We start from the raw sequence: 8,351 nt of genomic DNA on the forward strand, positions 1-8,351 counted from the left end.
AATGTTGACAAATATATATAAATTTTCATTCAATTGTAGGTTATAAACTAGACTGAGCCACATATTAAAACTTCATACAATGTATATTATATCATGTACATAGATTTTTAAAAAAAAATTAAAAACACAATAATAAGTCAAACTGTTATTTTAAACTTTAGTATTATCCACTTTATTTCAATGCACAAATAAATAAAATATATCAATAAAGTTAATCCTGAATAATTATTAACTCATAATCAATTGTTACTATTCAGGAATATAGTGAAGAAAAAAGTTATTTCAATGGTATATGTAAAACTGATAACATTTATTTTTAAATTTTTTGTTTGCAACTATATGTTTACATTTACAACTCAGATTTTTATAACGGTGCTATGTATTTTTAATGATATACATTAATTAACATGTAATCTACATAATACATATATCTGAGATAAATGCTATAAATATAGGTTATGTATGTTATCTAATATACATAATTATTTTATTATTTGTCTAGAACATTATTTTATTTCTCTTTATAATTATAACAAAACAATAAGTTAATTCAACAGTAAATATAAAACAAATAACATTTATTTTTAAATTTTGGTTTTTTCAAATATATGTATACATATACAAATCACAGTTTTTACAACGGCGCTATGTATGTTTTATGATGTACATTACTGAGTATAGAATCTAAATAACAAACATCTGAGTAAAACGTCATAAAAATAGGTTATGTATGTTTGATAATATACATAATTGTATTTGATAATATACATAACTGTGTTAGTACTCTAGTATATCTCAAAGCATTAATGAAACTATACCAGCATCTACATAAACATCACATATAAGAGAGAGAAAAAAAGAACACTGAAATTTAAATCGAAAAAAAGTAAAATTTATTTCAACGAAAAAATAAAACACGAAAATATATCAGTTAGTAATCTTCAAAAGTATAGCAAAACAATAAATTAGTTCTCCTTTGAAAAAAAAAGCTACATGAACGCATATTGTGCCCTTCTTGGTTGCATCATCCACAACGATTTGTGCTTGAAAAAAGTATTTTACTTGATTTCTTCTTCCGCCCCTTCTTCGGTCTTCTTCCTCATCTACACTACTGGGAGTATCCCAGTCTTTCTTGTCTGGCATTGGAACGATTGGAACTTCATATGTCTTTACCAATGTGTTTGGCTTGTGGTATTCTAAACAGTATTCTCCAAAATCTTTTACATATTTAGACTTCAACACAGCTATAGCGTGAGCACAAGGTATTTGATCTATTTGAAACCTCGCATAGTTGCATGTGCCTCTTTCTAAATCAATAATGTATCTTCTCCCAGATTCATAAACCGAATATACATATGTTGAAGAAGCCTTCACCCGAACAATAAAAAACAAAATTAAACCAATTAATTTTTTAGGAAATATAAATTTAAATAAACTTCTTTTCAGTTAAACAAATACTACATATAAATGCATAATTTAACAAGTTAAAGCTTATACATACTGTCATTCTCAAAGCTTTCACACCGTTGAGAGTTAGAATTTCTTCAAATCGACGACCCAAAGTGGTACTTGTATAAGAAGCTGTCTCACTGTTCTTATAGTTCCAAGAACCAAATAATATTCAAACCTCTTCTAAGAATCCATATATTGGCAATCCTCGGGCCTCTACCAAACACCCATTATACACTCAGCAATATTTGAGGTCATCATCCTACCTCTGTTTACCGGTGAATGACATCTACTCCACTTTTCATATCTAGCTTCTTATAAATATTTTTTCCCTCTCAGATCAGCTTTTTCAATCTTTGCCATCAAATAGTCAAAATCATGTTTCCTATAAGTTTTAGCCATTGAATAATACAAATCACTGATACTTTCTTTGCTCTTACGAAAGTAACTACAAACATTTTTCCAAAGATGCCATATGCAAGCAAGATGTGGGACATTTGGATATACAACATTGATAACTTTTATAATACTTTCATTCCTATCAGATACAACACACATGTTTTCACATTCACCGAATGCAACTTTGAACTGATTGAAAAACCATGTCCACGAATTATCATTCTCAGTATCCACAACCCTATACGCAAGCGGTAATATGCTTCCTAAGTTACGTAAACACTATATTAGTAAAAGAACAACAAGTTTTATTTTTTAAAACAACTGGACAACATCTTTAAATATGTTAACATATACATAAATGTGTATGTTAACATATACATAGCTGGTGATATCTTCTTAAAATATACATAACTGGTGATATGATAATAAATACAATTTGGAGTATTTAAAAAAATCAAAGAAAAATGTTCAGGAATTTTTTTCTTTAACAAAAACAACTTTTTAATATGAAATACGATGTATGTTAAAAAAAAATAATAGAGTATGATGATTTTTCACATACCTGCACCATCAAGGGTACTTGTTGAGATGAATTTGCCTTGATATGGTTCACTTAAATGTGCCCCATCAACAACAACAACGGGTCTGTAATACTCGAACCCCCTAATCATGGGATGCAGCGCTATAAACAGATACATGAATCGATTATCCCATGATTTGTGCATTGCAACGTGTGAATTAGGATATACATTTTTTAACATATAAATGTATCTCGGCATCTGTCTATAACCATTTGCAGGTCCACCTCTAAGCAACGATATGGCATGCTCCTTTGCACTCCATGCCTTCAAATAATTTATATCCATACCATATACAACTTTCATTTCTTCGATGATGTCCCCGAGTGTGTATTTTCTCTCATGGTTAACTAGTTTTGGAGTCGTGAATTCACAAACAAAAGAAGTTGTCTCCAAAATATTCTATAGTACCCTGTCCCTCAGAGCGCATGTATGCTCAGGGTTAAATTTACGAATCATAAAAATATTTATTTTTTTTGTAAGTAGATGCTTCCAAATTCCACTGACATTCCTCATTGTAACATCGGAGGACATAGCTGAAATATAAAAAAAGTCATTCAAATGATTATAATTTGTATAATTTCATAAGTTTTAACGATTTGATTGTTACAAATCCATCATAATAAATACATAATAGACATGCATAAATTTTCCACATAGACAACTATATACAATGTAATAATTCATGTAATTAACATTTAAAACAAACTATGTACATTATGGATTTAAAAACACATCTAAAGGCATGTTACCAGTTATGTATATTTTTAGATATACATAACAGCTGTCCATTACCTCATCTGCTCACATCTACATTTTAAAACATATACAAAGCACAAAAGATGTATATGTAGTTGACATAACAGAATTAATCTAACAAAACACATTAATCAGTTGTGTCTTAGGTATGCACTTACTTTTCCGTAATAAAGCTATAAGAAAAAAGTTAAATCAAATACAATATGTTGCATAAATATACATAACTTAAAAACAGTTCTTCCAAAGACTACACTGATAATATGTTTTTTGATTTTTGTTTAGCAAAAAAAACAAACCCAGATGTTCTTTCAACTATATATAACATTGTTATTAAAAAAAACAATTTATAACATTCAAGATTTGATATATCAATAGTGCCCGATATAAAAATATATGAATCACCTTTTTTTGTCTAATCTTTTTGCTCTAACATTAAATCCATTTAGTCACCTTATATTTCGACACCATTGAAACGAGCGTCTTATACATCTGTTTCACCTTAACATCAATACTCTTGCTATCACATATCAAGTTATCTATTTCAACCTCTGGGACATACAAAACATATTGATTTTGTGTCTCAACTACAGATAGAGCCATAGCATCAGATTCAACACCTTCTAGGAAAACAATAGCTCTTGTTTCTCTATCGAAAAATATATCTTCTTGACATTTATCTGTAGTTGAAATACACAACGGATACATTTCGAACGATGGTTATGTTTTCTTTAACTCGACATACAATCGCACGTTATTATCATTACAGATATGAAAAGGTAAATCATTGCCGTCGACAGCATAACGTACATCAATATTTTTCTGAGCTTTGTCAATGTTTAGTTCATCAGCAATTGACGAAATCAACCTCACATAATTTACTAATTCAGCTACAACAATCCCTTTACTTTTATAATCCACATATTCTGTTTGGGATCTTCATTTACCCAAGTACCTCAAAAGAATGGCAATATTCATCTTCAATAATTTGAAATAATTTGCTCTCTTCAGTAAACAACAAAAAATAGATTTGAAATTGTATTTGATTTATGGTTTTGCTTTAGATTTGCATTTGTATGTATTTGCGATATTTAAATTTTGAAATTCCGTTGATATTACATGATTTAAGGGATGCAGTAATCCACGTATTTAATTAATTGCGCTATTTACGTCAATTAATGTTGGATATCAATAACTTCCTTTTTTTAAGGACTCTAACAGATTCCAATATACATAAGTTGTTATGTATATGTCATTTCAGGAATGTATATTAGTAGGGAGAGAGACAAAACTAATTAAAAAAGATGGGATGTAGTGTAATTAGTTATAAAAGGTTGGTATTTATGAAATTGCACCAAATTTTAACCTTTGATAACTAGGCATTTAAAATTAAATGTCGACACCTACCGATTATGCCTAAAAAAAGGGTAGAGAAACAATAATATTTGCTAATTATATCAGGATGTCCTTTACCAATTCAAGTTCAAGCAAACAAAACACAAATTCCAAACAATAACAATGTGAAAAATACGTAAATGAAAGACAATAATAAGAGTACATAAGAAAATAAAACTCGGAGAAAGGGAAGATGCACTAGACCGCTAGTGGCTTTGACCTTAAGAATATGAAATGTGACTTCTTGCTCAGATGAGGGACAACATCGAGTCTCATTTTGAGATCTCATTAGCGAGAGTCTTCAACTAAGACTCCATTTGCTCAAAAGCGTACATGTAAAGAAAAAAAGTGAAGAATTTGAAGCCATTTTAACTCTTCATATGGAGTATATGGAGTAACAACATGGAGTATATAGAGTAACAACATAAATGGGCTTAAGAATATACAAATATTTAATCAACCAAGCGGGCAACCAATTTGCGATTTATTACCAAGAAATTAACACTTTATTGCTAATAAAATAAAACTTTAACCATGTATAACTTAATGATGAACTACATAATTATTTTTCGTGCTACAGTAAAAAGAAAAAAGACCATGGCAAAGATAAATCCTCAAAAGATGTCATACGTTCGAGATTTCTCGGTAAATGTTCTTGGACATACATATTTAGATTAATACTACTAGAACCTTATTCAAACTTAACATATCGACAACAAAATATGAAATTTCTAATACCATGGTCTCTCCATACTTGAACTAAGTAAGAGTACATACTCCATTTATAGTATTTTGTCTAGCAAATCAAGAAACTAACGTGTAGTCATACTTTAAGTGGACATCTAAATTGAGATCTTTAAGTTAACAAATACATTCAGTATTTTAAAGGACCATAATAAGCACGTGAAAAAAGAGATGTTGCTATAAACAAGTGTCCGGGAAATTTCAAACCAACACAAAATGATGAAAAGGCCAACTAGTATCACATTAATGAAAGTAACAAAAGATAGTACTAATTTTTTTAGTGCTATATTTACCAAGTGCACGTTGTGACTTGAGTTAACCTCAAGTGACATCAGTGCTATTCAATAATTAGATTAAAGTTGAACAACTCTTTTTTTTCTTTATTCTCAATTTAAGATAAAAGTTATTACCCCAAAGAAAAAGTTGAATTAAAATTTAACACATTAACTATAATTTAGCTGCACCTTTTCACTTTCAAGAAAAAAAATATAACATTAAGCTTGGGCATTTAACAACATCAATCACATTCAATAAATATTTCTCCCATTATCTCTTAAATAAATTTTGGGTGGAAAAACTGGTTGAGAATCAGTGAACAAACCAATGGCCATCACAGCTTTACAATACCAAATCATAAACATATTTTAAAAGAAACATTAGAGTTAGAAGAGCTGAATGAGGAAAATACTGACCTGCTTTTGTGCAGTGAACGTGAGGCGCAGGTCTCGAATCTATTACTTACTCACAAAACAACTCAAACAACGGATTTGAAATAATTTAGAGTAAAAAGATGGCTGAAAAGAGAAAAAAAACCTTTTCGAGACCAAAGAGATGGCCAGTAGAAAGAAAATCTACCCGTTTAAAAAAGAATAAAGCAAGCAAATATATATGTTTTTGACAATAAAACGAGAGTAATAACTCTCCAAGTTCTAGGTGTAAAGGTTTCCAAAAGAATCCCCCCAGAATGGACTTTATCGTAAGTATTTATAGAGCAAAATTAGGGCTCTTTTTCTTGATTGAGAATTGATCTTTCAATTTGAACGTTTGAAATACAAAACGTTGGGGCTTGGTATATTCAACTCAATCACTTCATTGATATGGACACAACACAAAAATAGAGTAACATTTCCTGCCATGGTTAGTGAAGCTTTGTTATTTGACCAAAATGGAAGAGGGAGAAGAGCAAAAAAAAAGAGGTACTTTAGGGAGGGGAAAAGAATTTTCTTCCTTTTCCTTTTTTTGGGGGAAAATTTTTAGGATTCTAAGGGAGTTTTAGGTGTTTTGGGTAGATTAAGTCAGGGTAAGGTGGGAAATTTAAGGAAAAAAGAAGATTAGGAGCTTTAAATGGGTTTGACTAACCAATTCAAAGGAGACATGTGGTGAGGTGGGTGTTGTGTGTGTGGATGTGTGAAGCGTGTGCTAAGAGGGTGTTAGTGATTTTTAGTGTCCTATGTGGAGCAAAGGTGGCATCCACATCGCATATGACGTGGACGAGGAGTGAGAGACGAGTGGGCTGGTGGATTGGGCTTGAATTTTGGGCTGAAATTTCATGAATATTAAAAGATGGACTGATTTAAAAAATTGTCTTCTTTCATATACTTTGGGCTTCTAAATTAATAATCCAAATGATACTTTTGATAAAACATATCAAAATATCCGAATAAATAACAAATCATTTGATATTAAAACAAGTACTTAAATAAAGTTGCATAGTAAATGTCGGAATTGAACGATATTATTTATAAAGTATAAAATCATAAAAATACTTTATCCAATTAAATCAAAATAAATATAATGTCTTTTGCGCAAGTTCTTAGGGAATGCGACAATCATTTAAAATTTAATAAAAATAGCAATAAATAATGGTGAGTATGATAATAATATTATTATTAATAATAATAATAATAATAAGTAATTATAACAACAACAATAATAATAATAATAATATCGCCGATGATTCTTACTTTTAGGAATACAAATGGTAGCAGGACTTGCATAAACTCTTAATTGTAGGAATGACATACATTCATTTTTTTAAAATTGTCAAAATTATTTAGAAGCGGAAAGAGATGACTTGAAAAAAAGACGAAACAAAATTATGTGTCAACAACTGTCCCTCTTTATTCGGAAATAATGAAAGAGTTTTCGGTTAAAGAAGTTGAATAGTAACCTAATTTTGTCCCAGTTGACAGGATCTAGGAGGATATGTATGCAGAATGTTAGGGAGATTGCGGCCGAATTGTAGTCTTTGAGTTGCCTACATATCTCAGGTTGCATGAGAATCAGGCCAAATATAGTTCAAGGGTCATGATAAAGGAAAAAGGCAGTGAGTTTTAAGAAGAAATATTCATAAAAACCTCCTGAATTAATTCACGATTAAAAAATGACAGTGATGGCTAGGTAAACGGTTATGCTTGAACAAGTAAGAATTTAAAGTAGAGTGAAGGAAAAAATGAAACTGTTAAAGGCTAACAAGTAAAGGGGATTTGAGTGAAGTTGAAACTAGGATTGACAAACATAGAGGTATTGGATGAAATAAAGTAAATGCATATCTAAAGAGTGATGCTTTTCTAAAAACCATCCCAGTATCGAACTACGATGAGACTGGGTATCAAGATTGATAAAGAAAACAAAGAAGAGGGGCTAAAGATGGAAAACATGCGGAATTTAAGATTTTGTTAATTAAAAATGAAAAAGTTGATGTAAATTTTTCTATATGTCCCAAATGTGAGATGCAGGTTGAGTAAGATTTGAGAGTAGATCCTTGACCATTGTTAGTGAGTTTGACTCCCCAACAAATTACCCTAATTCACTGCTAAGATAAAATTTCACGTTGTGTATGTCTCTTTTTTCTGCATACAAGTTTTACTTCCTGCCAAGTCTTGATAGAAAATTTAGCAAACAAAGTAAGGCACGAAAGAAAAATTAATATAAATAAAATTCTTACAGAAATACCATGTGACAAATGTATCCATCGCTTCTCTAGATGCGATTGGTCGTATGTGTGGTATTTTTTAAAAGTAATGACTT

At 30.2% G+C, this 8,351-nt stretch overlaps 1 long non-coding RNA gene across 1 annotated transcript; it reads right to left on the bottom strand.

The window, feature by feature from the left end:
* Nucleotides 1-886: 886 nt before the first annotated feature.
* LOC107869654 lies at nucleotides 887-4,215 on the bottom strand. The gene is made up of 3 exons (XR_001673884.2): nucleotides 3,993-4,215; nucleotides 2,411-2,962; nucleotides 887-1,368 (listed from the first exon to the last, which is right to left on the bottom strand). It is a non-coding gene; the product is annotated as an uncharacterized LOC107869654 (long non-coding RNA).
* Between the last annotated feature and the right edge of the window lie 4,136 nt (nucleotides 4,216-8,351).

This window comes from Capsicum annuum, chromosome 4 (genome assembly GCF_002878395.1).
Source record: "Capsicum annuum cultivar UCD-10X-F1 chromosome 4, UCD10Xv1.1, whole genome shotgun sequence".
NCBI lineage: Eukaryota > Viridiplantae > Streptophyta > Magnoliopsida > Solanales > Solanaceae > Capsicum > Capsicum annuum.